Source organism: Lissotriton helveticus, chromosome 8 (genome assembly GCF_964261635.1).
Source record: "Lissotriton helveticus chromosome 8, aLisHel1.1, whole genome shotgun sequence".
Classification (NCBI taxonomy): Eukaryota; Metazoa; Chordata; class Amphibia; order Caudata; family Salamandridae; genus Lissotriton; species Lissotriton helveticus.
In genome coordinates this window covers 1,541,187,417-1,541,203,786 of record NC_136069.1, presented here as the reverse complement: position 1 = coordinate 1,541,203,786, position 16,370 = coordinate 1,541,187,417, and the positions used below count along the sequence as shown (strand labels likewise).

The window sequence follows — 16,370 nt, the reverse complement described above, 5'->3', positions numbered from 1 at the left end:
ACAAAAAAAACACACATCTTAGGCCATAAGTGGCTATAGCAAGAAAAAAACTCACTGCACTTTTCCAAAAAGACAACCATATAAGCCCATGTGAGGGAAATGATCTGATTTTCTCCCTCAAGAAAAAAGAAGATTAAACACAGGTTTGTCAGAAGTGGGATTTGAACCCACGCCTCCAGAAGAGACTGCGACCTGAACGCAGCGCCTTAGACCACTCGGCCATCCTGACTTGCATTTGCAGTACCTTCCACAAGCCAGACAGCCATGCAAGTTTGGTACCGAAAAGGCATGCCCTCAATTTATTTATCCCATTATAAGCATTTCCAACAGATCTTTGAACAATCCATACAGAGCAGTACCTATGAAGAACTCTTTAGACCTTTAAAGCGTACAAAGAGAAAGTGCTATTCACCAGCCACTTGAACGGCCCAAAGCTGCTTTGAAATTGAGTCAACAGCCACATCTTGGCTGACTAAAGCAAATTCAACAAGGGAGCTCAACGTCACAACATAGGGTGGAATACGCAAATCTAAGCAGCCCCTGATCACAGCCCTGAGGACATTGCTGTAAGTGTGCTGGAGTACAGCTGTCTACCAGGTGCTTGGCATTCTTCCAAATTTGCATGGCCTGTCTGGCCAGGGAATACAAGAGCATGACTCTTCTAGATGAGCTCTTACATGGGTCCTAAGCTCATTTGGTAAGGATTGCACTTTATCAGCAAGACTTTGTACAACAGAAATATATGAGAAACCCAAGCTCTCTTGACTAGACGAGGACGGAATAACGTCCCAGGTGAAGACGAACAGATGCAACTTCCATCAGATGTTATCCTGATGAAGAAGATTATATCTCCAAAAGTCATGTCAGAAGTGGGATTGGAACCCACGTCTCTAGAGGAGACTGCGGACTAAACACAGCGCCTTAGACCACTCGTCCATTTTGACAGTGGAGAGTCCTAAGAAATGTATAAAAGTCACTCAGAAATTTCTGCGTCCATGCAAGCTTGAAATAATTTCAACCTTCAAACACAAGGTGCAACTTTTTGCACAGGACAATAAACACAGAAGATCACATATGAAAGCATTTCATTTCACAGGTGTACTGTTTTTATGCTTTTAGAATAACTTATACCTCTCACCAGCTATTTAGGGTTCTGTATCCTACTCACAAAATTACCTTGCCTGCGACCTCTCTCTTTATACACAAACAACTACTGCTCAGGAAGTAGGAAGGCAGAAGGTGGGGCAGTTTATGCAAATTTATGCTGTCAATGTGCCTTGCAGATTCATGCAGAATTTCTAGTTCCTTGCTGGAAACAAGAGAGCAGGCCTTGTTTCACATCAACTGTCCCTAGCAAGGAACGTCTGAGCACATCCATTCTTTTGCTCTCTAGCCCCTGGCTTGGGACTCACCCTCACTGGCTGAGGAGTGAAGTTCTGCATACCAACGTTGAATAGAAGGTATGTTTGTGATTGGTTTGAGATGGGTGGGAGGTCAAGAGCAGGGAAAAGCAAGTCACCTTCCCTTCTAGTCTCCTCTTCTATGCCTACCTGCCGTTCACTCACTCTGTCTTTGTTTCATTCTCTCCTTCCTCAACACCCTATCTCACTCACTGGCTCTATCATTTGTGCTCTTTCCCCTTGCTCTTCATTTCATAGTGGAAACATCTCTTGAATGGATCATTAGAAAATGAGGTTACATAAAATTAAAAATCTACTTATTGGAAACCAAAAATATCACAAGACTGAATGTAAGCCATTTCTTCAATAAAAGGGATTTTTTAGGCACCCCCCAAAAAACACATAAAACACCACTAGTGCTAGAAGAATATTATACGAGCTTGAAGACAGAATTGGGCAAATTCATTTGCAGTTGAAACTGAAGTTTGGTACTTATTCAGATATTATATGCACTGCCAATTTTTTGCTGAGATTCTGAAGGAACGCGGAGACAAAATGGACTTAAAGTTTTGTCAGAAGTGGGATTCGAACCCACGCCTCCAGGAGAGACTGCGGCCTTAATGCAGTGCCTTAGACCACTCGGCCATCCTGACCACAAGTTGCCTGTTCATCTACATAGTGAGAAAGATAGTGTGAACAAAAAAAACACACATCTTAGGCCATGAGTGGCTATAGCAAGAAAAAAACTCACTGCACTTTTCCAAAAAGACAACCATATAAGCCCATGTGAGGGAAATGATCTGATTTTCTCCCTAAAGAAAAAAGAAGATTAAACACAGGTTTGTCAGAAGTGGGATTTGAACCCACGCCTACCAGAAGAGACTGCGACCTGAACGCAGCGCCTTAGACCACTCGGCCATCCTGACTTGCATTTTCAGTACCTTCCACAAGCCAGACAGCCATGCAAGTTTGGTACCGAAAAGGCATGCCCTCAATTTATTTATCCCATTATAAGCATTTCCAACAGATCTTTGAACAATCCATACAGAGCAGTACCTATGAAGAACTCTTTAGACCTTTAATGAGTACAAAGAGAAAGTGCTATTCACCAGCCACTTGAACGGCCCAAAGCTGCTTTGAAATTGAGTCAACAGCCACATCTTGGCTGACTAAAGCAAATTCAACAAGGGAGCTCAATGTCACAACATTGGGTGGAATACACAAATCTAAGCAGCCCCTGATCACAGCCCTGAGGACATTGCTGTAAGTGTGCTGGAGTACAGCTGTCTACCAGGTGCTTGGCATTCTTCCAAATTTGCATGGCCTGTCTGGCCAGGGAATACAAGAGCATGACTCTTCTAGATGAGCTCTTACATGGGTCCTAAGCTCATTTGGTAAGGATTGCACTTTATCAGCAAGACTTTGTAAAACAGAAATATATGAGAAACCCAAGCTCTCTTGACTAGACGAGGACGGAATAACGTCCCAGGTGAAGACGAAGAGATGCAACTTCCATCAGATGTTATCCTGATGAAGAAGATTATATCTCCAAAAGTCATTTCAGAAGTGGCATTCGAACCCACGCCTCCAGAGGAGACTGCAGCCTAAACACAGCGCCTTAGACCACTCGGCCATCCTGACAGTGAAGAGTCCTAAGAAATGTATAAAAGTCACTCAGAAATTTCTGCGTCCATGCAAGCTTGAAATAATTTCAACCTTCAAACACAAGGTGCAACTTTTTGCACAGGACAATAAACACAGAAGATCACATATGAAAGCATTTCATTTCACAGGTGTACTGTTTTTATGCTTTTAGAATAACTTATATCTCTCACCAGCTATTTAGGGTTCTGTATCCTACTCACAAAATTATCTTGCCTGCGACCTCTCTCTTTATACACAAACAATTATTGCTCAGGAAGTAGGAAGGCAGAAGGTGGGGCAGTTTATGCAAATTTATGCTGTCAATGTGCCTTGCAGATTCATGCAGAATTTCTAGATCCTTGCTGGAAACAAGAGAGCAGGCCTTGTTTCAGATCAACTGTCCCTAGCAAGGAACGTCTGAGCACATCCATTCTTTTGCTCTCTAGCGCCTGGCTTGGGACTCACCCTCACTGGCTGAGGAGTGAAGTTCTGCATACCAACGTTGCATAGAAGGTATGTTTGTGATTGGTTTGAGATGGGTGGGAGGTCAAGAGCAGGGAAAAGCAAGTCACCTTCACTTCTAGTCTCCTCTTCTATGCCTACCTGACGTTCACTCACTCTGTCTTTGTTTCATTCTCTCCTTCCTCAACACCCCATCTCACTCACTGGCTCTATCATTTGTGCTCTTTCCCCTTGCTCTTCATTTCATAGTGGAAACATCTCTTGAATGGATCATTAGAAAATGAGGTTACATAAAATTAAAAATCTACTTATTGGAAACCAAAAATATCACAAGACTGAATGTAAGCCATTTCTTCAATAAAAGGGATTTTTTTAGGCACCCCCCAAAAAACACATAAAACACCACTAGTGCTAGAAGAATATTATACGAGCTTGAAGACAGAATTGGGCAAATTCATTTGCAGTTGAAACTGAAGTTTGGTACTTATTCAGATATTATATGCACTGCCAATTTTTAGCTGAGATTCTGAAGGAACACAGTGACAAAATGGACTTAAAGTTTTGTCAGAAGTGGGATTCGAACTCACGCCTCCAGGAGAGACTGCGGCCTTAACACAGCGCCTTAGACCACTCGGCCATCCTGACCACATGTTGCTTGTCCATCTACATAGTGAGAAAGATAGTGTGAACAAAAAAAACACACATCTTAGGCCATAAGTGGCTATAGCAAGAAAAAAACTCACTGCACTTTTCCAAAAAGACAACCATATAAGCCCAAGTGAGGGAAATGATCTGATTTTCTCCCTCAAGAAAAAAGAAGATTAAACACAGGTTTGTCAGAAGTGGGATTTGAACCCACGCCTCCAGAAGAGACTGCGACCTGAACGCAGCGCCTTAGACCACTCGGCCATCCTGACTTGCATTTGCAGCACCTTCCACAAGCCAGACAGCCATGCAAGTTTGGTACCGAAAAGGCATGCCCTCAATTTATTTATCCCATTATAAGCATTTCCAACAGATCTTTGAACAATCCATACAGAGCAGTACCTATGAAGAACTCTTTAGACCTTTAAAGCGTACAAAGAGAAAGTGCTATTCACCAGCCACTTGAACGGCCCAAAGCTGCTTTGAAATTGAGTCAACAGCCACATCTTGGCTGACTAAAGCAAATTCAACAAGGGAGCTCAATGTCACAACATAGGGTGGAATACGCAAATCTAAGCAGCCCCTGATCACAGCCCTGAGGACATTGCTGTAAGTGTGCTGGAGTACAGCTGTCTACCAGGTGCTTGGCATTCTTCCAAATTTGCATGGCCTGTCTGGCCAGGGAATACAAGAGCATGACTCTTCTAGATGAGCTCTTACATGGGTCCTAAGCTCATTTGGTAAGGATTGCACTTTATCAGCAAGACTTTGTAAAACAGAAATATATGAGAAACCCAAGCTCTCTTGACTAGACGAGGACGGAATAACGTCCCAGGTGAAGACGAAGAGATGCAACTTCCATCAGATGTTATCCTGATGAAGAAGATTATATCTCCAAAAGTCATTTCAGAAGTGGGATTCGAACCCACGCCTCCAGAGGAGACTGCAGCCTAAACACAGCACCTTAGACCACTCGGCCATCCTGACAGTGAATAGTCCTAAGAAATGTATAAAAGTCACTCAGAAATTTCTGCGTCCATGCAAGCTTGAAATAATTTCAACCTTCAAACACAAGGTGCAACTTTTTGCACAGGACAATAAACACAGAAGATCACATATGAAAGCATTTCATTTCACAGGTGTACTGTTTTTATGCTTTTAGAATAACTTATACCTCTCACCAGCTATTTAGGGTTCTGTATCCTACTCACAAAATTATCTTGCCTGCGACCTCTCTCTTTATACACAAACAACTATTGCTCAGGAAGTAGGAAGGCAGAAGGTGGGGCAGTTTATGCAAATTTATGCTGTCAATGTGCCTTGCAGATTCATGCAGAATTTCTAGATCCTTGCTGGAAACAAGAGAGCAGGCCTTGTTTCAGATCAACTGTCCCTAGCAAGGAACGTCTGAGCACATCCATTCTTTTGCTCTCTAGCCCCTGGCTTGGGACTCACCCTCACTGGCTGAGGAGTGAAGTTCTGCGTACCAACGTTGCATAGAAGGTATGTTTGTGATTGGTTTGAGATGGGTGGGAGGTCAAGAGCAGGGAAAAGCAAGTCACCTTCACTTCTAGTCTCCTCTTCTATGCCTACCTGCCGTTCACTCACTCTGTCTTTGTTTCATTCTCTCCTTTCTCAACACCCCATCTCACTCACTGGCTCTATCATTTGTGCTCTTTCCCCTTGCTCTTCATTTCATAGTGGAAACATCTCTTGAATGGATCATTAGAAAATGAGGTTACATAAAATTAAAAATCTACTTATTGGAAACCAAAAATATCACAAGACTGAATGTAAGCCATTTCTTCAATAAAAGGGATTTTTTAGGCACCCCCCAAAAAACACATAAAACACCACTAGTGCTAGAAGAATATTATACGAGCTTGAAGACAGAATTGGGCAAATTCATTTGCAGTTGACACTGAAGTTTGGTACTTATTCAGATATTATATGCACTGCCAATTTTTAGCTGAGAATCTGAAGGAACGCAGAGACAAAATGGACATAAAGTTTTGTCAGAAGTGGGATTCGAACCCACGCCTCCAGGAGAGACTGCGGCCTTAACGCAGCGCCTTAGACCACTCGGCCATCCTGACCACATGTTGCTTGTCCATCTACATAGTGAGAAAGATAGTGTGAACAAAAAAAACACACATCTTAGGCCATGAGTGGCTATAGCAAGAAAAAAACTCACTGCACTTTTCCAAAAAGACAACCATATAAGCCCATGTGAGGGAAATGATCTGATTTTCTCCCTCAAGAAAAAAGAAGATTAAACACAGGTTTGTCAGAAGTGGGATTTGAACCCACGCCTCCAGAAGAGACTGCGACCTGAACGCAGCGCCTTAGACCACTCGGCCATCCTGACTTGCATTTTCAGTACCTTCCACAAGCCAGACAGCCATGCAAGTTTGGTACCGAAAAGGCATGCCCTCAATTTATTTATCCCATTATAAGCATTTCCAACAGATCTTTGAACAATCCATACAGAGCAGTACCTATGAAGAACTCTTTAGACCTTTAATGAGTACAAAGAGAAAGTGCTATTCACCAGCCACTTGAACGGCCCAAAGCTGCTTTGAAATTGAGTCAACAGCCACATCTTGGCTGACTAAAGCAAATTCAACAAGGGAGCTCAATGTCACAACATTGGGTGGAATACACAAATCTAAGCAGCCCCTGATCACAGCCCTGAGGACATTGCTGTAAGTGTGCTGGAGTACAGCTGTCTACCAGGTGCTTGGCATTCTTCCAAATTTGCATGGCCTGTCTGGCCAGGGAATACAAGAGCATGACTCTTCTAGATGAGCTCTTACATGGGTCCTAAGCTCATTTGGTAAGGATTGCACTTTATCAGCAAGACTTTGTAAAACAGAAATATATGAGAAACCCAAGCTCTCTTGACTAGACGAGGACAGAATAACGTCCCAGGTGAAGACGAAGAGATGCAACTTCCATCAGATGTTATCCTGATGAAGAAGATTATATCTCCAAAAGTCATTTCAGAAGTGGGATTCGAACCCACGCCTCCAGAGGAGACTGCAGCCTAAACACAGCGACTTAGACCACTCGGCCATCCTGACAGTGAAGAGTCCTAAGAAATGTATAAAAGTCACTCAGAAATTTCTGCGTCCATGCAAGCTTGAAATAATTTTAACCTTCAAACACAAGGTGCAACTTTTTGCACAGGACAATAAACACAGAAGATCACATATGAAAGCATTTCATTTCACAGGTGTACTGTTTTTATGCTTTTAGAATAACTTATATCTCTCACCAGCTATTTAGGGTTCTGTATCCTACTCACAAAATTATCTTGCCTGCGACCTCTCTCTTTATACACAAACAATTATTGCTCAGGAAGTAGGAAGGCAGAAGGTGGGGCAGTTTATGCAAATTTATGCTGTCAATGTGCCTTGCAGATTCATGCAGAATTTCTAGTTCCTTGCTGGAAACAAGAGAGCAGGCCTTGTTTCACATCAACTGTCCCTAGCAAGGAACGTCTGAGCACATCCATTCTTTTGCTCTCTAGCCCCTGGCTTGGGACTCACCCTCACTGGCTGAGGAGTGAAGTTCTGCATACCAACGTTGAATAGAAGGTATGTTTGTGATTGGTTTGAGATGGGTGGGAGGTCAAGAGCAGGGAAAAGCAAGTCACCTTCCCTTCTAGTCTCCTCTTCTATGCCTACCTGCCGTTCACTCACTCTGTCTTTGTTTCATTCTCTCCTTCCTCAACACCCTATCTCACTCACTGGCTCTATCATTTGTGCTCTTTCCCCTTGCTCTTCATTTCATAGTGGAAACATCTCTTGAATGGATCATTAGAAAATGAGGTTACATAAAATTAAAAATCTACTTATTGGAAACCAAAAATATCACAAGACTGAATGTAAGCCATTTCTTCAATAAAAGGGATTTTTTAGGCACCCCCCAAAAAACACATAAAACACCACTAGTGCTAGAAGAATATTATACGAGCTTGAAGACAGAATTGGGCAAATTCATTTGCAGTTGAAACTGAAGTTTGGTACTTATTCAGATATTATATGCACTGCCAATTTTTTGCTGAGATTCTGAAGGAACGCGGAGACAAAATGGACTTAAAGTTTTGTCAGAAGTGGGATTCGAACCCACGCCTCCAGGAGAGACTGCGGCCTTAATGCAGTGCCTTAGACCACTCGGCCATCCTGACCACAAGTTGCTTGTTCATCTACATAGTGAGAAAGATAGTGTGAACAAAAAAAACACACATCTTAGGCCATGAGTGGCTATAGCAAGAAAAAACTCACTGCACTTTTCCAAAAAGACAACCATATAAGCCCATGTGAGGGAAATGATCTGATTTTCTCCCTAAAGAAAAAAGAAGATTAAACACAGGTTTGTCAGAAGTGGGATTTGAACCCACGCCTCCAGGAGAGACTGCGGCCTTAACGCAGCGCCTTAGACCACTCGGCCATCCTGACCACATGTTGCTTGTCCATCTACATAGTGAGAAAGATAGTGTGAACGAAAAAAACACACATCTTAGGCCATAAGTGGCTATAGCAAGAAAAAAACTCACTGCACTTTTCCAAAAAGACAACCATATAAGCCCATGTGAGGGAAATGATCTGATTTTCTCCCTCAAGAAAAAAGAAGATTAAACACAGGTTTGTCAGAAGTGGTATTTGAACCCACGCCTCCAGAAGAGACTGCGACCTGAACGCAGCGCCTTAGACCACTCGGCCATCCTGACTTGCATTTGCAGCACATTCCACAAGCCAGACAGCCATGCAAGTTTGGTACCGAAAAGGCATGCCCTCAATTTATTTATCCCATTATAAGCATTTCCAACAGATCTTTGAACAATCCATACAGAGCAGTACCTATGAAGAACTCTTTAGACCTTTAAAGCGTACAAAGAGAAAGTGCTATTCACCAGCCACTTGAACGGCCCAAAGCTGCTTTGAAATTGAGTCAACAGCCACATCTTGGCTGACTAAAGCAAATTCAACAAGGGAGCTCAATGTCACAACATAGGGTGGAATACGCAAATCTAAGCAGCCCCTGATCACAGCCCTGAGGACATTGCTGTAAGTGTGCTGGAGTACAGCTGTCTACCAGGTGCTTGGCATTCTTCCAAATTTGCATGGCCTGTCTGGCCAGGGAATACAAGAGCATGACTCTTCTAGATGAGCTCTTACATGGGTCCTAAGCTCATTTGGTAAGGATTGCACTTTATCAGCAAGACTTTGTACAACAGAAATATATGAGAAACCCAAGCTCTCTTGACTAGACGAGGACGGAATAACGTCCCAGGTGAAGACGAACAGATGCAACTTCCATCAGATGTTATCCTGATGAAGAAGATTATATCTCCAAAAGTCATGTCAGAAGTGGGATTCGAACCCACGCCTCCAGAGGAGACTGCGGCCTAAACTCAGCGCCTTAGACCACTCGGCCATCCTGACAGTGGAGAGTCCTAAGAAATGTATAAAAGTCACTCAGAAATTTCTGCGTCCATGCAAGCTTGAAATAATTTCAACCTTCAAACACAAGGTGCAACTTTTTGCACAGGACAATAAACACAGAAGATCACATATGAAAGCATTTCATTTCACAGGTGTAGTGTTTTTATGCTTTTAGAATAACTTATACCTCTCACCAGCTATTTAGGGTTCTGTATCCTACTCACAAAATTACCTTGCCTGCGACCTCTCTCTTTATACACAAACAACTACTGCTCAGGAAGTAGGAAGGCAGAAGGTGGGGCAGTTTATGCAAATTTATGCTGTCATTGTGCCTTGCAGATTCATGCAGAATTTCTAGTTCCTTGCTGGAAACAAGAGAGCAGGCCTTGTTTCAGATCAACTGTCCCTAGCAAGGAACGTCTGAGCACATCCATTCTTTTGCTCTCTAGCCCCTGGCTTGGGACTCACCCTCACTGGCTGAGGAGTGAAGTTCTGCATACCAACGTTGAATAGAAGGTATGTTTGTGATTGGTTTGAGATGGGTGGGAGGTCAAGAGCAGGGAAAAGCAAGTCACCTTCCCTTCTAGTCTCCTCTTCTATGCCTACCTGCCGTTCACTCACTCTGTCTTTGTTTCATTCTCTCCTTCCTCAACACCCCATCTCACTCACTGGCTCTATCATTTGTGCTCTTTCCCCTTGCTCTTCATTTCATAGTGGAAACATCTCTTGAATGGATCATTAGAAAATGAGGTTACATAAAATTAAAAATCTACTTATTGGAAACCAAAAATATCACAAGACTGAATGTAAGCCATTTCTTCAATAAAAGGGATTTTTTAGGCACCCCCCAAAAAACACATAAAACACCACTAGTGCTAGAAGAATATTATACGAGCTTGAAGACAGAATTGGGCAAATTCATTTGCAGTTGAAACTGAAGTTTGGTACTTATTCAGATATTATATGCACTGCCAATTTTTTGCTGAGATTCTGAAGGAACGCAGAGACAAAATGGACTTAAAGTTTTGTCAGAAGTGGGATTCGAACCCACGCCTCCAGGAGAGACTGCGGCCTTAATGCAGTGCCTTAGACCACTCGGCCATCCTGACCACAAGTTGCTTGTTCATCTACATAGTGAGAAAGATAGTGTGAACAAAAAAAACACACATCTTAGGCCATGAGTGGCTATAGCAAGAAAAAAACTCACTGCACTTTTCCAAAAAGACAACCATATAAGCCCATGTGAGGGAAATGATCTGATTTTCTCCCTAAAGAAAAAAGAAGATTAAACACAGGTTTGTCAGAAGTGGGATTTGAACCCACGCCTCCAGGAGAGACTGCGGCCTTAACGCAGCGCCTTAGACCACTCGGCCATCCTGACCACATGTTGCTTGTCCATCTACATAGTGAGAAAGATAGTGTGAACGAAAAAAACACACATCTTAGGCCATAAGTGGCTATAGCAAGAAAAAAACTCACTGCACTTTTCCAAAAAGACAACCATATAAGCCCATGTGAGGGAAATGATCTGATTTTCTCCCTCAAGAAAAAAGAAGATTAAACACAGGTTTGTCAGAAGTGGTATTTGAACCCACGCCTCCAGAAGAGACTGCGACCTGAACGCAGCGCCTTAGACCACTCGGCCATCCTGACTTGCATTTGCAGCACATTCCACAAGCCAGACAGCCATGCAAGTTTGGTACCGAAAAGGCATGCCCTCAATTTATTTATCCCATTATAAGCATTTCCAACAGATCTTTGAACAATCCATACAGAGCAGTACCTATGAAGAACTCTTTAGACCTTTAAAGCGTACAAAGAGAAAGTGCTATTCACCAGCCACTTGAACGGCCCAAAGCTGCTTTGAAATTGAGTCAACAGCCACATCTTGGCTGACTAAAGCAAATTCAACAAGGGAGCTCAATGTCAGAACATAGGGTGGAATACGCAAATCTAAGCAGCCCCTGATCACAGCCCTGAGGACATTGCTGTAAGTGTGCTGGAGTACAGCTGTCTACCAGGTGCTTGGCATTCTTCCAAATTTGCATGGCCTGTCTGGCCAGGGAATACAAGAGCATGACTCTTCTAGATGAGCTCTTACATGGGTCCTAAGCTCATTTGGTAAGGATTGCACTTTATCAGCAAGACTTTGTACAACAGAAATATATGAGAAACCCAAGCTCTCTTGACTAGACGAGGACGGAATAACGTCCCAGGTGAAGACGAACAGATGCAACTTCCATCAGATGTTATCCTGATGAAGAAGATTATATCTCCAAAAGTCATGTCAGAAGTGGGATTCGAACCCACGCCTCCAGAGGAGACTGCGGCCTAAACTCAGCGCCTTAGACCACTCGGCCATCCTGACAGTGGAGAGTCCTAAGAAATGTATAAAAGTCACTCAGAAATTTCTGCGTCCATGCAAGCTTGAAATAATTTCAACCTTCAAACACAAGGTGCAACTTTTTGCACAGGACAATAAACACAGAAGATCACATATGAAAGCATTTCATTTCACAGGTGTAGTGTTTTTATGCTTTTAGAATAACTTATACCTCTCACCAGCTATTTAGGGTTCTGTATCCTACTCACAAAATTACCTTGCCTGCGACCTCTCTCTTTATACACAAACAACTACTGCTCAGGAAGTAGGAAGGCAGAAGGTGGGGCAGTTTATGCAAATTTATGCTGTCATTGTGCCTTGCAGATTCATGCAGAATTTCTAGTTCCTTGCTGGAAACAAGAGAGCAGGCCTTGTTTCAGATCAACTGTCCCTAGCAAGGAACGTCTGAGCACATCCATTCTTTTGCTCTCTAGCCCCTGGCTTGGGACTCACCCTCACTGGCTGAGGAGTGAAGTTCTGCATACCAACGTTGAATAGAAGGTATGTTTGTGATTGGTTTGAGATGGGTGGGAGGTCAAGAGCAGGGAAAAGCAAGTCACCTTCCCTTCTAGTCTCCTCTTCTATGCCTACCTGCCGTTCACTCACTCTGTCTTTGTTTCATTCTCTCCTTCCTCAACACCCCATCTCACTCACTGGCTCTATCATTTGTGCTCTTTCCCCTTGCTCTTCATTTCATAGTGGAAACATCTCTTGAATGGATCATTAGAAAATGAGGTTACATAAAATTAAAAATCTACTTATTGGAAACCAAAAATATCACAAGACTGAATGTAAGCCATTTCTTCAATAAAAGGGATTTTTTAGGCACCCCCCAAAAAACACATAAAACACCACTAGTGCTAGAAGAATATTATACGAGCTTGAAGACAGAATTGGGCAAATTCATTTGCAGTTGAAACTGAAGTTTGGTACTTATTCAGATATTATATGCACTGCCAATTTTTAGCTGAGATTCTGAAGGAACGCAGAGACAAAATGGACTTAAAGTTTTGTCAGAAGTGGGATTCGAACCCACGCCTCCAGGAGAGACTGCGGCCTTAATGCAGTGCCTTAGACCACTCGGCCATCCTGACCACAAGTTGCTTGTTCATCTACATAGTGAGAAAGATAGTGTGAACAAAAACAACACACATCTTAGGCCATGAGTGGCTATAGCAAGAAAAAAACTCACTGCACTTTTCCAAAAAGACAACCATATAAGCCCATGTGAGGGAAATGATCTGATTTTCTCCCTCAAGAAAAAAGAAGATTAAACACAGGTTTGTCAGAAGTGGGATTTGAACCCACACCTCCAGAAGAGACTGCGACCTGAACGCAGCGCCTTAGACCACTCGGCCATCCTGACTTGCATTTTCAGCACCTTCCACAAGCCAGACAGCCATGCAAGTTTGGTACCGAAAAGGCATGCCCTCAATTTATTTATCCCATTATAAGCATTTCCAACAGATCTTTGAACAATCCATACAGAGCAGTACCTATGAAGAACTCTTTAGACCTTTAATGAGTACAAAGAGAAAGTGCTATTCACCAGCCACTTGAACGGCCCAAAGCTGCTTTGAAATTGAGTCAACAGCCACATCTTGGCTGACTAAAGCAAATTCAACAAGGGAGCTCAATGTCACAACATAGGGTGGAATACACAAATCTAAGCAGCCCCTGATCACAGCCCTGAGGACATTGCTGTAAGTGTGCTGGAGTACAGCTGTCTACCAGGTGCTTGGCATTCTTCCAAATTTGCATGGCCTGTCTGGCCAGGGAATACAAGAGCATGACTCTTCTAGATGAGCTCTTACATGGGTCCTAAGCTCATTTGGTAAGGATTGCACTTTATCAGCAAGACTTTGTAAAACAGAAATATATGAGAAACCCAAGCTCTCTTGACTAGACGAGGACGGAATAACGTCCCAGGTGAAGACGAAGAGATGCAACTTCCATCAGATGTTATCCTGATGAAGAAGATTATATCTCCAAAAGTCATTTCAGAAGTGGGATTCGAACCCACGCCTCCAGAGGAGACTGCAGCCTAAACACAGCGCCTTAGACCACTCGGCCATCCTGACAGTGAAGAGTCCTAAGAAATGTATAAAAGTCACTCAGAAATTTCTGCGTCCATGCAAGCTTGAAATAATTTCAACCTTCAAACACAAGGTGCAACTTTTTGCACAGGACAATAAACACAGAAGATCACATATGAAAGCATTTCATTTCACAGGTGTACTGTTTTTATGCTTTTAGAATAACTTATACCTCTCACCAGCTATTTAGGGTTCTGTATCCTACTCACAAAATTATCTTGCCTGCGACCTCTCTCTTTATACACAAACAACTATTGCTCAGGAAGTAGGAAGGCAGAAGGTGGGGCAGTTTATGCAAATTTATGCTGTCAATGTGCCTTGCAGATTCATGCAGAATTTCTAGATCCTTGCTTGAAACAAGAGAGCAGGCCTTGTTTCAGATCAACTCTCCCTAGCAAGGAACGTCTGAGCACATCCATTCTTTTGCTCTCTAGCCCCTGGCTTGGGACTCACCCTCACTGGCTGAGGAGTGAAGTTCTGCATACCAACGTTGCATAGAAGGTATGTTTGTGATTGGTTTGAGATGGGTGGGAGGTCAAGAGCAGGGAAAAGCAAGTCACCTTCACTTCTAGTCTCCTCTTCTATGCCTACCTGCCGTTCACTCACTCTGTCTTTGTTTCATTCTCTCCTTCCTCAACACCCCATCTCACTCACTGGCTCTATCATTTGTGCTCTTTCCCCTTGCTCTTCATTTCATAGTGGAAACATCTCTTGAATGGATCATTAGAAAATGAGGTTACATAAAATTAAAAATCTACTTATTGGAAACCAAAAATATCACAAGACTGAATGTAAGCCATTTCTTCAATAAAAGGGATTTTTTAGGCACCCCCCAAAAAACACATAAAACACCACTAGTGCTAGAAGAATATTATACGAGCTTGAAGACAGAATTGGGCAAATTCATTTGCAGTTGAAACTGAAGTTTGGTACTTATTCAGATATTATATGCACTGCCAATTTTTAGCTGAGATTCTGAAGGAACGCAGTGACAAAATGGACTTAAAGTTTTGTCAGAAGTGGGATTCGAACCCACGCCTCCAGGAGAGACTGCGGCCTTAACGCAGCGCCTTAGACCACTCGGCCATCCTGACCACATGTTGCTTGTCCATCTACATAGTGAGAAAGATAGTGTGAACAAAAAAAACACACATCTTAGGCCATAAGTGGCTATAGCAAGAAAAAAACTCACTGCACTTTTCCAAAAAGACAACCATATAAGCCCATGTGAGGGAAATGATCTGATTTTCTCCCTCAAGAAAAAAGAAGATTAAACACAGGTTTGTCAGAAGTGGGATTTGAACCCACGCCTCCAGAAGAGACTGCGACCTGAACACAGCGCCTTAGACCACTCGGCCATCCTGACTTGCATTTGCAGCACCTTCCACAAGCCAGACAGCCATGCAAGTTTGGTACCGAAAAGGCATGCCCTCAATTTATTTATCCCATTATAAGCATTTCCAACAGATCTTTGAACAATCCATACAGAGCAGTACCTATGAAGAACTCTTTAGACCTTTAAAGCGTACAAAGAGAAAGTGCTATTCACCAGCCACTTGAACGGCCCAAAGCTGCTTTGAAATTGAGTCAACAGCCACATCTTGGCTGACTAAAGCAAATTCAACAAGGGAGCTCAATGTCACAACATAGGGTGGAATACGCAAATCTAAGCAGCCCCTGATCACAGCCCTGAGGACATTGCTGTAAGTGTGCTGGAGTACAGCTGTCTACCAGGTGCTTGGCATTCTTCCAAATTTGCATGGCCTGTCTGGCCAGGGAATACAAGAGCATGACTCTTCTAGATGAGCTCTTACATGGGTCCTAAGCTCATTTGGTAAGGATTGCACTTTATCAGCAAGACTTTGTACAACAGAAATATATGAGAAACCCAAGCTCTCTTGACTAGACGAGGACGGAATAACGTCCCAGGTGAAGACGAACAGATGCAACTTCCATCAGATGTTATCCTGATGAAGAAGATTATATCTCCAAAAGTCATGTCAGAAGTGGGATTCGAACCCACGCCTCCAGAGGAGACTGCGGCCTAAACACAGTGCCTTAGACCACTCGGCCATCCTGACAGTGGAGAGTCCTAAGAAATGTATAAAAGTCACTCAGAAATTTCTGTGTCCATGCAAGCTTGAAATAATTTCAACCTTCAAACACAAGGTGCAACTTTTTGCACAGGACAATAAACACAGAAGATCACATATGAAAGCATTTCATTTCACAGGTGTACTGTTTTTATGCTTTTAGAATAACTTATACCTCTCACCAGCTATTTAGGGTT

The 16,370-nt window shown here is 42.8% G+C and overlaps 22 non-coding genes across 22 annotated transcripts; all 22 read right to left on the bottom strand.

The window, feature by feature from the left end:
- Positions 1-146: 146 nt before the first annotated feature.
- Positions 147-229, bottom strand: TRNAL-CAG (transfer RNA leucine (anticodon CAG)). The gene has a single exon. It is a non-coding gene; the product is annotated as a tRNA-Leu (tRNA).
- Positions 230-1,970: 1,741 nt separating this feature from the next.
- On the bottom strand, positions 1,971-2,053 carry TRNAL-AAG (transfer RNA leucine (anticodon AAG)). Its single transcript has one exon. It is a non-coding gene; the product is annotated as a tRNA-Leu (tRNA).
- Positions 2,054-2,242: 189 nt separating this feature from the next.
- TRNAL-CAG (transfer RNA leucine (anticodon CAG)) lies at positions 2,243-2,326 on the bottom strand. The gene has a single exon. It is a non-coding gene; the product is annotated as a tRNA-Leu (tRNA).
- Positions 2,327-4,068: 1,742 nt separating this feature from the next.
- TRNAL-AAG (transfer RNA leucine (anticodon AAG)) lies at positions 4,069-4,151 on the bottom strand. Its single transcript has one exon. It is a non-coding gene; the product is annotated as a tRNA-Leu (tRNA).
- Positions 4,152-4,340: 189 nt separating this feature from the next.
- Positions 4,341-4,423, bottom strand: TRNAL-CAG (transfer RNA leucine (anticodon CAG)). Its single transcript has one exon. It is a non-coding gene; the product is annotated as a tRNA-Leu (tRNA).
- A 632-nt stretch (positions 4,424-5,055) lies between these two features.
- TRNAL-UAG (transfer RNA leucine (anticodon UAG)) lies at positions 5,056-5,138 on the bottom strand. Its single transcript has one exon. It is a non-coding gene; the product is annotated as a tRNA-Leu (tRNA).
- A 1,026-nt stretch (positions 5,139-6,164) lies between these two features.
- On the bottom strand, positions 6,165-6,247 carry TRNAL-AAG (transfer RNA leucine (anticodon AAG)). The gene has a single exon. It is a non-coding gene; the product is annotated as a tRNA-Leu (tRNA).
- Positions 6,248-6,436: 189 nt separating this feature from the next.
- On the bottom strand, positions 6,437-6,519 carry TRNAL-CAG (transfer RNA leucine (anticodon CAG)). Its single transcript has one exon. It is a non-coding gene; the product is annotated as a tRNA-Leu (tRNA).
- A 1,741-nt stretch (positions 6,520-8,260) lies between these two features.
- On the bottom strand, positions 8,261-8,343 carry TRNAL-AAG (transfer RNA leucine (anticodon AAG)). The gene has a single exon. It is a non-coding gene; the product is annotated as a tRNA-Leu (tRNA).
- A 188-nt stretch (positions 8,344-8,531) lies between these two features.
- Positions 8,532-8,614, bottom strand: TRNAL-AAG (transfer RNA leucine (anticodon AAG)). Its single transcript has one exon. It is a non-coding gene; the product is annotated as a tRNA-Leu (tRNA).
- A 189-nt stretch (positions 8,615-8,803) lies between these two features.
- TRNAL-CAG (transfer RNA leucine (anticodon CAG)) lies at positions 8,804-8,886 on the bottom strand. Its single transcript has one exon. It is a non-coding gene; the product is annotated as a tRNA-Leu (tRNA).
- A 632-nt stretch (positions 8,887-9,518) lies between these two features.
- Positions 9,519-9,601, bottom strand: TRNAL-UAG (transfer RNA leucine (anticodon UAG)). Its single transcript has one exon. It is a non-coding gene; the product is annotated as a tRNA-Leu (tRNA).
- A 1,026-nt stretch (positions 9,602-10,627) lies between these two features.
- On the bottom strand, positions 10,628-10,710 carry TRNAL-AAG (transfer RNA leucine (anticodon AAG)). The gene has a single exon. It is a non-coding gene; the product is annotated as a tRNA-Leu (tRNA).
- Positions 10,711-10,899: 189 nt separating this feature from the next.
- On the bottom strand, positions 10,900-10,982 carry TRNAL-AAG (transfer RNA leucine (anticodon AAG)). The gene has a single exon. It is a non-coding gene; the product is annotated as a tRNA-Leu (tRNA).
- A 189-nt stretch (positions 10,983-11,171) lies between these two features.
- On the bottom strand, positions 11,172-11,254 carry TRNAL-CAG (transfer RNA leucine (anticodon CAG)). Its single transcript has one exon. It is a non-coding gene; the product is annotated as a tRNA-Leu (tRNA).
- Positions 11,255-11,886: 632 nt separating this feature from the next.
- TRNAL-UAG (transfer RNA leucine (anticodon UAG)) lies at positions 11,887-11,969 on the bottom strand. The gene has a single exon. It is a non-coding gene; the product is annotated as a tRNA-Leu (tRNA).
- A 1,026-nt stretch (positions 11,970-12,995) lies between these two features.
- On the bottom strand, positions 12,996-13,078 carry TRNAL-AAG (transfer RNA leucine (anticodon AAG)). The gene has a single exon. It is a non-coding gene; the product is annotated as a tRNA-Leu (tRNA).
- A 189-nt stretch (positions 13,079-13,267) lies between these two features.
- TRNAL-CAG (transfer RNA leucine (anticodon CAG)) lies at positions 13,268-13,350 on the bottom strand. Its single transcript has one exon. It is a non-coding gene; the product is annotated as a tRNA-Leu (tRNA).
- A 632-nt stretch (positions 13,351-13,982) lies between these two features.
- On the bottom strand, positions 13,983-14,065 carry TRNAL-UAG (transfer RNA leucine (anticodon UAG)). The gene has a single exon. It is a non-coding gene; the product is annotated as a tRNA-Leu (tRNA).
- A 1,026-nt stretch (positions 14,066-15,091) lies between these two features.
- TRNAL-AAG (transfer RNA leucine (anticodon AAG)) lies at positions 15,092-15,174 on the bottom strand. The gene has a single exon. It is a non-coding gene; the product is annotated as a tRNA-Leu (tRNA).
- A 189-nt stretch (positions 15,175-15,363) lies between these two features.
- On the bottom strand, positions 15,364-15,446 carry TRNAL-CAG (transfer RNA leucine (anticodon CAG)). The gene has a single exon. It is a non-coding gene; the product is annotated as a tRNA-Leu (tRNA).
- A 632-nt stretch (positions 15,447-16,078) lies between these two features.
- Positions 16,079-16,161, bottom strand: TRNAL-UAG (transfer RNA leucine (anticodon UAG)). The gene has a single exon. It is a non-coding gene; the product is annotated as a tRNA-Leu (tRNA).
- Positions 16,162-16,370: the final 209 nt, after the last annotated feature.